Source organism: Mus caroli, unplaced genomic scaffold (genome assembly GCF_978045245.1).
Source record: "Mus caroli unplaced genomic scaffold, Mus_caroli_1 scaffold_2, whole genome shotgun sequence".
Taxonomy (NCBI): Eukaryota; Metazoa; Chordata; class Mammalia; order Rodentia; family Muridae; genus Mus; species Mus caroli.
The window spans coordinates 124,232,168-124,246,906 of NW_028227257.1; positions in this window are offsets into that span (position 1 = coordinate 124,232,168).

Consider the following 14,739-nt stretch of genomic DNA (forward strand, 5'->3'; position numbering starts at 1 on the left):
TTTTGTTTGTGTTAAATAGCGAACATCCAAGAGGTAGAAGACACTTCTCTTCAGCACCCTCTGGGGTGAGATGTTTTGTCTTCAGAATGATATTTGAAAATACTGGCAACGCAAAGCCCTTATTCTGGCTCATGGCTCAGCAATGTAGAGACAAGAGAAAGGAAGGCAAACTAAAGACTCAGAGAAAGAGGATATAGGCAAATGCACAGCTGGTAGTAAATGATTTATAAGTGAGAAAAATAATTCAGAGGATCAATAGAACCCTTGAAGCCTAGAGAGAACTAGGATTCATACTTTAAATAAACAACACAAGAAAAAACCCTCAGGCATAAGGATGCTGCCTTGAATAGTAGACATTTTGAGGAAAAGCAATTGATAATTTTCAGGTTAAAGAGAAACACAGAATAAAGTGGTGCTTTTGTTAGAAAGAATTGAGGAAAGGTGCCTGGGAAGACACTTCCTGGAGCCAAAATAAATCTTGAAACACATTGGGCATTGTGTTTTTTAAGGAGCTCAGATTGGAATGGATTTGTCTATGAAAACTAATATTGTACAGACTTAACTAATATAAAACATTTCTAACAAATAAAGAAGAAAATATTAACAAGCTTAATGGGAAAAGAAACAAGACTTGTTACAATTTACTAACTAAAGTGTGAAATTACCAGCAAAAATATGAAAAGTGCAAAGAAATGGGAAATGGTCAGTCAAAGCTAGAACAAATGTAGATAATAGAAATTGCATGTAAGATAAAACAGAAATTAGCTATGATAAACTCTTCAAAGTTGCTGTTTTAAGCATGCTCAAAGGACTAAATAAAATCATTTTTAAAATAGTGAAACTTCCAGTGCTTGGAATAGGTTCCATCTAGTTGAAAAGTCCGGTGAAGAGACCCCATAGACAATCATACAACCAAATCCCACAGGCTATTGACAAGGCTATTAGTTACTCTCTACAACTTGATACTAAGGCCCTACTGCTAACGAAATCAGTTACTTAAATCACCAAATGTGAAGAAATTGAACTGTATCTAACTAAAACATTCATACCAACTGACTTGCTTCATGATGTCTCTGGAATTTACTCTGTATGCTGTAAGAGGAGAAAAGTTGTTGTCATTACCACTCAGCTACAAAATCTTGGCCTACAACAGCAAACTATCTGCAAGATATATTGATGCAATAGTGCTGCATGATGTGTTGTTATGGGGTAATCAACTATTTTTTGATTGGATTTTTGATTGATTCATTCTGTGAAACATGAGTTGCATTACTGGCATTACTAAAATATCTAAGAACCTGAGGGTTAATAGATAATGGTGGATAGGTGGAAAGTATCCAACCCAAATAAGCCTGGGCAATGAAAACACAACTCAATTAATATGAATACATGCTGTGCACCTAGATTGGACAGATCTACCACTACACTACCATCTTCCCCATATAAGAGACCCCTTAGAACTTTTGGTTTCTTCACTTTCCTTCTCTCCTCCTCTGTTGTCTTCTCTCTCTGTCTCTCTCTCTGTCTCTCTCTCTCTCTCTCTCTCTCTCTCTCTCTCTCTCTCTCTCTCTCTCTCCTCCTATTCTCTGAGAACCTTCAGCTCCACCTTCCCTTCTTTTCCCATGCAATCACCTGCTCTAGCCTATATAAATTAAGGTGGGAAGAAAGTTTACAGGAAATCACCTGAGTGCTGACTCATTCCTTGTTGGCAACCCCTCCCAGGAGAACAGAATTAACATCAAATACAATTAGTCCCAGGGCTATCTGTGACAGAAGCGTACTATTATTCTCTTATAGGATCATAGAAATAAAGTGACTCCTAATGAAATACTACTATAGATACAGATCAGTGCATGATTCAACCTTCTTACTTCAGTGGATGATAATCAACAAGGAGACCTACAGCTAGATAATGTGCACAGAAGGAGAGACTTTGGAACATCTTACTCTAAACTGGATGTCTTTATCAAACTCCTCTAAAAGCTCAAGTAATTATGCAGAAGAGGGGGTAGAAAGATTCTAAGCGTCAGAAATGGTACATTACTGCAAAGAAACAATATCTTCTAGACACAAAAAACTGATCTTTATTCCAACTCACAGAGACATGACGATTAACACAGAACTTGCATATGTTCAAATCAGACAAAATCCTAGCACTAAGAAAGTGTACACAAATCACATCCCTAACTAAGAAGCTATTTGCAACGGATGCCTGCAGATGTCACTGGGTATGTCAACCACACTCCAAGGCAAGCCCTATACCCAACAGTAGTTGGATAGGAAAGTAAGAAAGATTTGGAGGAGTTGGGGCAGGGAAAAAATAGGATCAAAATATATTATATAAAAATTTTTAAGACAAAATAACACAACTCTGAAGGAAAAGAAGAGTTTTGATGGAAGTGTCACAGCAGTATAAAGTGATCATTGTATAAAGTGATCATTGTATAAAGTGATCATTGTATAGAGTGATCGTTGTATAAAGGAAAGTCTAAAGTTAGTACAATGAATGAAATTAAAAATTCACCTGGTATAGTGATCATCTTCTTATGAATATATCGTTTTAAATATTATAAAATTATTTGTTATGAACTCTATCTTGTCTATTTTTGTCTAGCCATCCTATATGCCTTTGAAGAATCAAAATTTCCTCTAAAAAACTTTCTTCTAGGAAAAGAATGTGAAAACTTGAACATAGATTAGAATATTTTATGCATACCAAAAACCAGAGAAAAATAATGAAGAAAAACAGTCTCTGAGAAAGATGCATATGTATATATATAGCACTGTTGGACCTATAACATATAGAAATTAACTTATTGTAAAATACAAGGAAACAGATGGGTGAATGTGAAGTGGTACTGGATGAAGGAAATGACTACAGATGGAAGTTTAATCCAGTCATATGAATCCCATAAGAATAAATGAAGTGGACCACGAATGATAAACTGGAGGGCTAACATACCAAAGCTATGAATATGCATCTCCTCTTACTTCTTAACTTGTACACTATATATATATTTAATTTCCAAATAAGATAGTACATTAGAAAATCTACATCTGTGTGATCCAATGAACAGAAGCCCAAATAAGAAGCAGTGCATCATATTCCTTTAAGAGTAAGAACCAAAGAAAGACACAATATTACATGAGATTTTTTTCACCACCAAGATGCAGTCAAACCAAGAATATCTAGTGGTCTAGAGACTGGTATGTGGCTTGTACCAGCCTAGGATCAGCAGAATCTGTCAGGAAGTCTCATGGGGAGGCACCACAAGAGCTATAGAAAAATCTTTCTTGATGTGAGAATGTAGATATAGGTCAGAAACAGGCAATAAGGAGAGTGTGCTTCAGAAGAGAAGGGTAAGGATGTCACATGGAGTTCTCTCTTCTCTGTCATCAATACCAGCGGCACTGAGAAATCAGATAAAACAGAACAATGGAAAAATTAATCAAGACTTTAATAACATGAGTGAGGGAAGCAAGCCCATAGATTTTGGATCAAGGGCAGGGCAAAGCTGAAGAGCAATGGTCCCATTCTAGCAGGCACATGGTTCCCGTTCTTTATGCAGTTGTTTTCTTCCATGTGCCTCCTCCATGCTGAGCACTACCAGGAAAGAGCCTTAGTTTTCTTCATAGAACCTCACATTTTCCAGAACTCAGTCTGTTCTAAATAGATATATAATATGCACAAATATGTGTGAGGGTGTAAGTATACCTTATGTTGAGAAGGTTCCTAAAGAAAAGCATGATAGCATTCTGTATACATTCTTTTAACTTTACAGCTGCTTTATCTGATTGGCTAGTTGACCACTAATAACCTATTCTTTTTTATATCTCATTTTTATGGCCTTGAGCCGGACTCCTGAAGTCTGCCACCATCACTAAATTTATATCTTGAACATTAGTCAAATCCAGTTATATATTGAATTTTTAGCCCTCAAGTATGCATGCCTATTGTTTCTTATGTTCTATTTTGGAAACCTGTTATTCAGATTCTCCTTGAGTAAATTCCTGTCTAGAGGGACAAGTAAAAGTGTAAGACAGGAATCTGAAACAGACCAGGAGAAAGCCACATCCCATTGTTCACCAGGTCTTGATGAGGGATCACTAAGAATGTGTTTCGGATCATGCCATAAAATCCTGATGGGCAGGACAAAGATGAATAGAAATAAAAAGGGCCTTCCACACCCTTCTGAGTCCCAGACAGAGAAAGCTTTGTTAATGGGAAAAAAAATTCCTGGAACACAATTTAAAAGTTCCCATTTGAAGATGAGGGAGCTTAGATTGGAGGAAAATGAGGGAACCTAGATTAGAGGATTCTGAAAGAGAGTGTACTTTGACCACAGAACCCTTATCATCTGGAAGGACACACTGACTAAACTTATTAAAACCACTGTGATGATCATTTCTCCCTTCTATCTGTGTTCACTGTTACCATTGACCATTCAAGGGACTGAGAAATCCCATCCTCTGAAGGATGAAGAAATACAAGCAAACAGCCCACATGTCAGTCAGTGTTAAATTCATCTTTTTCATATTTTAGGATACACACTGTTGAAAGAAAGGTGCAAATTAGCTTAAAAAGTCAATAATATAAAAATCATGTAGCATAAAAATAGCAATTGTAAAAAAAATGGACTGGCTATTGTATTGTGTACTAGTGATACACAGTACAGATTTTTAAATGATTTTTTTTTTTTTTTTTGGTTTTTCGAGACAGGGTTTCTCTGTATAGCCCTGGCTGTCCTGGAACTCACTTTGTAGACCAGGCTGGCTTTGAACTCAGAAATCCGCCTGCCTCTGCCTCCCGAGTGCTGGGATTAAAAGTGTGCGCCACCACGCCCGGCTTAAATGATTTTATTATATATAAGGAGGGTTATTTCTAGTGGTATAAAGATCAACCTATAATTGGGATAGAATAAGTACTCAAACATATGTTATATACATAATAATAGAGAAGGCAGGATTCCACAGAAACAGAGAGGAATGAAACAATTCATCAGTAATAGAGAATTCAATGTCCTACTTTCTATAAAAAGTAGGTCATACATGCAGAAAGGAAATGTGGATAACAATATAAACACTATTGTTGTTCTTCCTATGGAGTTGTAAACCCCTTCAGCTCCTAACTCCTCCATTGTACTCAGTTTGATGGTTGGCTCTATTGATCAGGCTCTGATGGTACCTCTCAGGGGACAGCTGTACCAGGCTCCAGTCAGCAAGTGCATCTTGGAATCGGTGAGAGTGGGGGAGAGCACCCTCATAGAAGCAGGGGGAAAGAGGGATGCGATAGGGGATTTTGGGAAACTGGGAAGGGGAATAATATTCAAAATGTAAACAAATAAAATAACCAACAAAAAAAAAACCCTTTAAAAAACCCAATAAAAACAGTAGACATGAAGAGGCCTCCATAATGTATTCCATCTATGTGATAACAGAATATACTTTCTTCTTTTAAACTACAAAGAAAATCTGTGGGGTTTTGTTTTGTTTTGTTTTGTTTTGTTTTGTTTTGTTTTGTTTTCTGTTTCCAATATATAATTCACAGACCATATGAAGTTCAAGAAGAAGGAAGACGAAAGTGTGGATGCTTCAGTGCTTCTTAGAAGGGGGAACAAAATATTCACAAGTGGAAATATGGAGACAAAGTGTGGAGCAGAGACCGAAGGAAAGGCCATCCATAGACTGCCCAACCTGGGGATCCATCCCATATACAGAAGTGCTTGCTGACAAGAGTCTGATACAGCTGTCTCCTGAGAGACTCTGCCAGAGCCTGACTAAAACAGAGGTGGATGCTCAAAGTCAACATTGGACTGAGTGTGGAGTCCCTGATTGAGGGGTAGGAGAAGGAACTGAAGGAGTTGAGGGGGTTGGCAGACAGTTTGAGTGAAATACTGTCAACCAGTCAGACCCTTCGTAGCTCCCTGGGATTGGACCAGCTCTGGAGAGGTCCATGGCTCAGGCTGCATATGTGGCAGAGGATGGTCTTGCTGGATATCAGTGAGAGGAGCTGCCCTCAGGCCTGAGGGAGTTCTATGCCCCAGTGTAGGGGAATGCCAGGGCAGAAGGTGGTAATGGGTGGGTAGGTGAGGGAGCACCCTCTTTGAGGCAGGGAGAGGTGGATGGGATAGGGGGTTTCCTGGAGGGGAGACCTGGAAGAGGGATAACATTTGAAATGTAAATAAAGAAAATATCCAATAAAAAAATTCCTTTCTCATATATTACATCCTGACAGCAATTTTATCTCCTTCCCCTCCCCCAGGTCCACCCCTCTACCTCTGCATTTAGTTCTTTGCAGACCTCCCAGGGTCATCAACCAAACTCAGTAAAACATGCTACAGTAATGCTAGTCAAGTATTCCACATCAAGGCTGGATGAGGCAACCCAGTAAGAGGAAAAGGGTCTCAAAAGCAGACAAAAGAGTCAGAAATAGCCTTGTTCCCACTCTTAAGTAAATGAATAAAGTATATGTTCATTTCAATTAAATCCTAAATAGAAATACTGTTATTAAACTTGGTAACTTTTTAAGGTATACCATGGAAGATAATAATACATGAAGCACTAACATATTATTTAGAAAAGAAACATAAATAGTGCTACAGTTTGAATATTTTCACCAAGTCATATGTCAGAACTTAATCTCCAGTCCAATAGCATTGAAACAGGATCCTTCTGGGGAAGTAGGTTGGACTGATAGGTGTTCCTGCTGGCTAGGTTCATTATTCTGATTACTGCACCCTTCATAAGCATGAGCTTGTTCTTTTTCCTGAGCCTGTCTCTGCCATATATATAGTGCCCTCTGACATGTTCACAATACACTTTCACTGGATGTGACTCTTTCAGGTTTGATTTATCAGATTCCAGAACTATAAATACATGCACGCGGCAAACACACACACACACACACACACACACACACACACACACACACACCATTCTGCAGTTTCTGGGTGGGACAACAAACACAAAACAAAACAGAATGAAACCAACAACAAACTGGAGTAGAAAGTCAAAGAAAATGCCAGCCTGGTCTACAAAGTGAGTTCCAGGACAGTCAAGGCTACACAGAGAAACCCTGTCTCGAAAAACAAAAAAACAAAAAAACAATAAACAAACAAACAAAAAAAAAAACCAAAAAACAAAAAACAAACAAAAAAAATAAAATGCATGATCTGAAACTCACCAGTAATGAAAAAAAAATGAGAGTTTAAACAACAGTCAGTTCTTCCCTGGAAGTTTAAAAACTCACAAAACTATGATGTGACCTTCTTTAGGGCAGCCAGCAACTGGAGAATTGAGGAGCATTCATTGATCTGGAATTGGCTGGGGGGGAGGTTAGGCTGCATGGACAGGGACCCCCTGGATTCCCTGTCACTGTCTCACCTGTGCTGAGATCACCAGTTTGTAGCAGCACACTTAGATACTTTATATATGGTTTATGAGAATTTAACTCAGCCATTTCTCCAGTCTGAAGGTTGGCGTTTGACAATAAAACTATCTCCTAGTAAGCTTTCTTTATTAAGAGGGAATGACTGTTGATGGGGTGGTCTGTATGCATTCAAGTTTATTGAAGATGCATGTGGGCACACACAAAGGCACATTCCTATTAGATCTGATTTAATTCTCACCACACAGCTCTGGAGAATTTAGGTTCTCCAGACAGAAATTATGATACATATTGGGAAAAAAGAACAGCTTAACACTTTAATTTTTAATCTTATAGTAGTGTATCCCTCATCATCACAAAAGTGTTGTTTTTACAAAGAAGAAAACTGACAACATGATTCCAGTAGTAGTATAACCAAGTTTTTCTCTATTATTAACCTAACACTAGTCAATATGGACTTGACTACATCTGTCCTTATTTATAAGATTGTTACCAAATATAATGACAGATATCATGCCTACTTATATTTGTTGAGTACTCAGTTTTGTTTTGTTTTTTTAACAGTATAAGGAATTTAACTCATAATACAATGTGAGTAAAATAGAAATAGTTCATAGCATTTGGGGCTTAAATAACAGTAGAGTAGCAAGAATGCAGAAAAAAATTATCCACTTGTTATATTGTGCTAGACATTTGTAAGGAGTCAATGAACTAGCCACTCTGAACATTAGAATAAATTATTTTAACCAAAACTTGCAAAGCATTCTCCTGTGTAATGTAAGGAAGTTGAATTTGAGTGTAACAGGGCCATGTTACACAACAATCTGGGACTGAGCAGGAAAGGGGTTCCTTTCAGCTGCTGGGTTGTAATTACCCAACTGGAATATTAATTCCATTTGTCTTCCTTTGAAGGATGTTTCATCTTTTGTTTTACTCCTTGGTGGTACAGCCAATTACTGAAAACAGGATGTGCCTATAAAAAAAAATTCCCAGCACTGAGGAGCAAACACACATCTACTAGAAATTGTCATTGAAACCGACTTCCAAGGGAAACCAAAACAGTCAGTGGGAATGTTAACAATTTAAGAACAAAACAAAAACAAAACAAAACAAAAACCTCTTCATTATATTGTGCAATAAGAAAAACAGGGAAAATGTATTTCTAGGTTTAGGTTTCTTTCCTCAGAAGTGAGAATACTAAGAGAGAAGAAATACTTAAGCTGGAGTGAGTTGTCGTTGTCAGATCTGGGCTGTTTGATTTAGCGAGATATACAGAGGTGGAACAAGGCTCATATATTTACTGGACACCCCTCCTCAGAAAGTGCTGAAGTCCACAGAGCTGCCGCCCATCTGAACTACAGTAGCATTATTCACAATAGACAACTTTTCTTTTTTGCACATCTCTGTAACTGTAATGTAGTTATAGAACTCAATGCACCTTTGCAATGAGATGTCAGAGAAAGAAAGGAGCCTATGTTAGAAGGAAATGTTAGAAAAATCCATCAGGCATGAAACCCAGCGTATTATGTCAAGAAGGTCTGCTTTTATACCCTCTGGAAAGCGGTGACTACATAGTTACTAAATCGGTTCACAAGAGACCAGGACTTCTTCTATTACGAATTTTAGTAGCAAGGAGCACAGAGACCATTTATTTGCTGAACTTATTTGTTGATGTTCTCTTTACTATAGAGAAAATATTGTACTTTCTCACTTATTTCCATTGAGACATTCCCTTTCTGAAGTAAGGAAGGCATTCTCTGATGTTTTATTTAGTGCTCAAATCCCCAAACAAAACAAAGACACTTGTTACAGGATTCTCTTTGAATTTGCCATGCTTGAAGATTCCATTCTGTGATTCATTAGTCAGTGCCTGTCTAAGCACTGGAGCATTTAGCTCTTTGCATGTCCAAAGACTACATTTAACTATTTCAATCATATCTGTCGCTTCTCTGTAACTACACGTATGTATCTGACATGTACAGATCATGTGTATATTTCCTCTACACATCAGTAAACACAGTCCTTAATGCATACTTTAGTGTGAATAATGAAAGAGAGAAATTTACATTTGAGTAAAAGCAGTCTAATAGTCTTACTAGGGCAATGCTTAGTTCAGCTTATTCTCATTTTGAACTGAGTTGGATCATGGTGCACAAGCTAAAGATTTGTAGTGGCAAAGGTCAAAGATGACATTTGTAACAAAGACCCTTCCTTTAGTTACAATGTATTAAATAAATTTGATATCTATTGAATTAATTCTTTATAAGCATATGAAGATTTTATTTTGGAAATTCAGTGTTTCTGATAACTCTCTAAGCATGGAGGTGCCCTGAAAGTCAGTGAATACATCTGACTTATGCTACCTGTGTGAGAGGCTGATGTAGCCCACTTCCGTTTGAGTACAACCACCTTCTGAATGAGTTTATTCAGCATTCATGTCAATTATGATAATAAAGTGATATGCCCTGGGTTTCTTTGACTATTTGCATTGTTGCTTTTGTCTATGACTTTTTCTCAGGGTCCATCATCAGAGATTGTGTTATTTAGACAAACAGTCTGAAAGTATGTCAAGTTTCTACTACTGGTAAATGAGTGCAGATTCATTTGTTGAAATGGCATGCCTCTATTGCCTCATAATTGTGATGAATTAGGTAAACAGGTTTAAAAACTGAACCATGTTCTCAATTCTATGTTAAAGTCATCACTGGCAGTAGTAGGGGTATTTGGAGATAATGGCATTATAAAGATTATGAGATTAAATGAGGTTATGCATGTGGAAACATAATCAAATAACTTGTGTCCCTGTCTGAAAACTTGTGTCCTTATCTGACGAAGAGAATGTATGGATACATTCACCACATGGACACACACACACACACCCTGTGAGAATACAGCATGAAGGTGGCTGTTCGGACAAGAATGTTGTCATAAACTTCCAGCCTTCAGAACTGTAGGGAAATGCTGTTTTGTTTTTGAAGACACCAGTCCATGTTAATTTTTAAGAATAACTTTAGAAAAAATAATACATCACTAAAGAAAAAGAAATGTAATTTAGCCAAATAGATAAGGGCTTATAAGTCACCCTCAAATATTTACTTACAAGTTTAAAAAATACTTTGCAAATTCTGTTTCTGTTCTGTTTCATTCCCATTTTATAATGGGAAAAGTCAGGAGAAGAAGACACTAAGAGAAACAACTAAGTTATGCTTAATTAAGTGGTTAACAGGTAGTCCCAACTCAGTCTCTCTGAGACTCTTTAAGTTTTTTTTTTTCTTTCTTAAATAATTCATATTATCAATGTGCTGTCCCAGGAAGATCTAGTTATTTAAACTTGTAAACACCCATGTTCTTTCAGCAGAGTAGGATATTTGAACAGTTTATTTTACCTTGAATTTACTGTGAGGCACTCAATGAAAAGTTTGACTTAATTGAAAAATTTCACACAAAATTAATTATAGCAACTCCCGTGTGGGATTTCATCATGATCACAATTCCTGTGGTCTTAGAAAACAATGTTTGAACAGTTCTTTAGGTGCTCCTCAGACATTTGGTAGTCCAGTAGTCAGTTGAGAATTCTTTGTTTAACTCTGCACCCCATTTTTAATAGGGTTATTTGGTTTTCTGGAGTCTAACTTCTTGAGTCCTTTTCTATGTATTGAATATTAGCCCAGTATAGAATTTAGGATTGGTAAAGATCTTTTCCCAACCTGTTGGTTGCTTTTTTGTCTTATTGACAGTGTCCTTTGCCTTACAGATGCTTTAAATTTTTATGAGGTCCCATTTGTCAATTCTTGATCTTATAGCACAAGCCATTGATGTTCTGTTCAGAAAAATTTCCCCTGTGCCCTTATATTCGAGGCTCTTCCCCACTTTCTCCTCTATAAGTTTCAGTGTCTCTGGTTTTATGTGGAGTACCTTGATCCACTTAGACTTGAGCTTTGTACAAGGAGATAAGAATGGATCAATTCAGAATCTTCTACATGCTAACTGCCAGATGAGGAGCACCATGTGTTGAAAATGCTGTAGCAGAGGATGGTCTAGTTGATCATGAATGGGAGGGAGGCCCTTGGTCCTGGGAAGGTTCTATGCCCCAGTACAGGGGAATGCCAGGACCAGGAGTGGGTGTGAGTGGGTTGGGGAAAAGGGAGAGGGGGAGGGAATAGGGGATTTTCAGAGGGAAAACTAGGAAAGGTGATAACATTTGCAATGTAAATAAAGAAAATATCTAATAAAAATTGCAATAAAAATAAAGAAAGAAAATTCTGTCTTCTTTCCACTGGATGGTTTTAGCTCCATTGTCAAAGATCAAGTGACTGTAGATGTGTGGATTTATTACTGGGTCTTCAATTCTATTCCATTGATCCATCTGTCTGTCTCTGTACCAGTACCATGCAGTTTTTTGTTTTTGTTTTTATCACAATTGCTCTGTAGTACATCTTGAGGTCAGGGATGGTGATTCCACCAGAGTTTGTTTTATTATTGAGAATAGTTTTTGCTAGCCTAGGTTTTTTGTTATTCCAGATGAATTTGAAAATTTCCCTTTCTAACTCTCTGAAGAATTGAGTTGGATTTTGATGGGAATTGCATTGAATCTGTAGATTGCTTTCAGCAAAATAACCATTTTTTACTCAGTTAATCCTGCCAACCCATGAGCATGGGAGATCTTTCCATCTTCTGAGATCTTCTTGGATTTCTTTCTTCAGAGACTTGAAGTTCTTATCATACAGATCTTTCACTTGCTTAGTTAGAGTCACACCAAGGAATTTCATATTATTTGTGACTATTTTAAGAGGTGTTGCTTCTCTAATATCTTTCTCAGCCTGTTTATCCTTTGTGTAGAGAAAGGCCACTGATTTGTTTGAGTTAATTTTATATCCAGGTATTTCACTGAAGTTGTTTATCAGGTTTAAGAGTTCTCTGGTGGAATTTTTGATGTCACTTATGTATACTATCATATCATCTGCAAATAGTGATATTTTGACTTCTTCCTTTCCAATTTGTATCCCCTTGATCTCCTTTTGTTGTCTAATTACTCTAGCTAGGACTTCAAGTACTATATTGAATAGGTAGGGAGAAAGTGGGCAGCCTTGTCTAGTCCCTGATTTTAGTGGGATTGCTTCAAGTTTCTCTTCATTTAGTTTGATATTGGCTACTGGTTTGCTGTACATGGATTTTATTATGTTTACATATGGGTCATGAATGCCTGGTCTTTCCAAGACTTTTATCATGAATGGGTGTTGGATTTTGTCAAATTCTTCCTCAGCAGCTAATGAGATGTTCAACATCCTTAGTCATTAGAGCAATGCAAATCAAAACAACCCTGATATTCCACCTCACACCAGTCAGAATGGCTAATATCAAAAACCTAGGTGATAGCAGATGCTGGAGAGGATGTGGAGAACACTCCTCCATTGCTGGTGGGATTGCAAACTGGTACAACCACTGTAGAAATCAGTTTGGCGGTTCCTCAGAAAATTGGACATTGTTCTACTGGAAGATCCAGCAATACCACTCCTGGGGCATATACCCAGAATATGTTCTAAATTGTAATAAGCACATATCCTTGACTATATTCATAGCAGCCTTATTTATAATAGTCAGAAGCTGGAAAGAACCCAGATGTCCTTCAACAGAGGAATGGATACAGAAAATGTGGTTGGTACCTTTACACAATGGAGTACTATGCAGTTATTACAAACAATGAATTTATGAAATTCTTAGACAAATGGATGGATCTGGAGGATATCGTCTTAATTGAGGTAACCCAATCACAAAAGAACACACATGATATACACTCACTGATAAGTGGATATTAGCCCAGAAGCTCAGAACATCCAGGATACAATTTGCAAAACACATGAAAGTTAGGAAGAAGGAAGACCAAAGTGTCAATATTTTGATCCTTCTTAGAATGGGGAACAAAGTACCCATGGAAGGAGTTATAGAGACAAAGGCCAGAGCAGAGACCGAAGGAATGACCATCCAGACACTGCCCCACCTGGGGATCTATCCCATAAACAATCACCAAACCCAGACACCATTACTGATGCCAAAAAGAGCTTGCTGACAGGAGCCTGGTATAGCTGTCTCCTGACAGGCTTTGCCAGTGTCTGACAAATACAGAAGTGGATGCTCACAGCCATCTGTTGTATGGAGCACAGGGTCCTTAATGAAGGACTTAGAGAAAGTTCCCAAGGATCTGAAGGGGTTTGCAGCCCCATAGGAGGAACAACAATATGAACTAATCAGTACCCCCCAGAGCTCCCTGGAACTAAATCACCAATCAAAGAAAACATATGGTGGAGTCATGGCTCTAGCTGTATATGTAGTAGTGGTCTAGTAGGTCATCAATGGGAGGAGAGGCCCTTTGTCCTGCAAAAGTTCTATGCCCCATATAGGGGAATGCCAGGCCTAGGAAGTGGCAGTGGATGGGTTTGTGAAGAGGGGGAGGGGGGAGGGGATAATAGGAAAGTGGAAAACATTTGAAAGTAAATAAAGAAAATACCTAAAGAGAGAGAGAGAGAGAGAGAGAGAGAGAGAGAGAGAGAGAGAGAGAGAGAGAGGATGGAAGGAAGGAAGGAAGGAAGAAAGAAAGAAAGAAAGAAAGAAAGAAAGAAAGAAAGAAAGAAAGAAAGAAAGAAAGAAAGAAAATTTTTGAAGTAATCAACTGCAGTAACAATGCTTTGTATTTTATCACTAGGGTAGATTCCTCAATGAGCAGGTTTTCTAAGTGGAATGTTAAGAGGTCCTAATAGGTGCAGATTTTTTTCAGTATGACTGCAAAGCAGGGAGAGAGAATGAAATTTTCTTTTGAAAAACGAGAATACTAAAGAATGTCCCCATTGGTATTTAGGGGTTGATTTTCTTGAGCACATTCTTCCACAAGGCTAACAATCACTAGCTTTGGTAGCACATTTAACATAATTAACAAATGCATTTGTATCTCTAATGCTCTGTCTTTCCTATTTGTTCATGCCCCAAAGCTTATTCACATGCATGCCTATTTTTTTTTAAACTGGCAACTTCCATCTCTCTTTAAAACATACTGCAGTTCATTAAATATTCAAAGTGCCAATTTTGCTAAAGTGCATACAGTTCATTCAAGCTTCATAAATAACCCCTCTTCTCTCTTTCCTATCTTCCAGAAGAATTGAATCTATTTTACTTATCTTTCTTTTACTACAGGACATTCACTATTACATGGTTATAGTTTTCTTGAGGTTTCCCAGTAATCACTCATGCTCACCTCTCTGGAACCACAGTACTACCTTCTACTCTTATTTTCTATAGAACATTAAAAAAATATTTATGTATTTATTTCATGTGTGTACATCTGAGGGCAGAATTTAGGA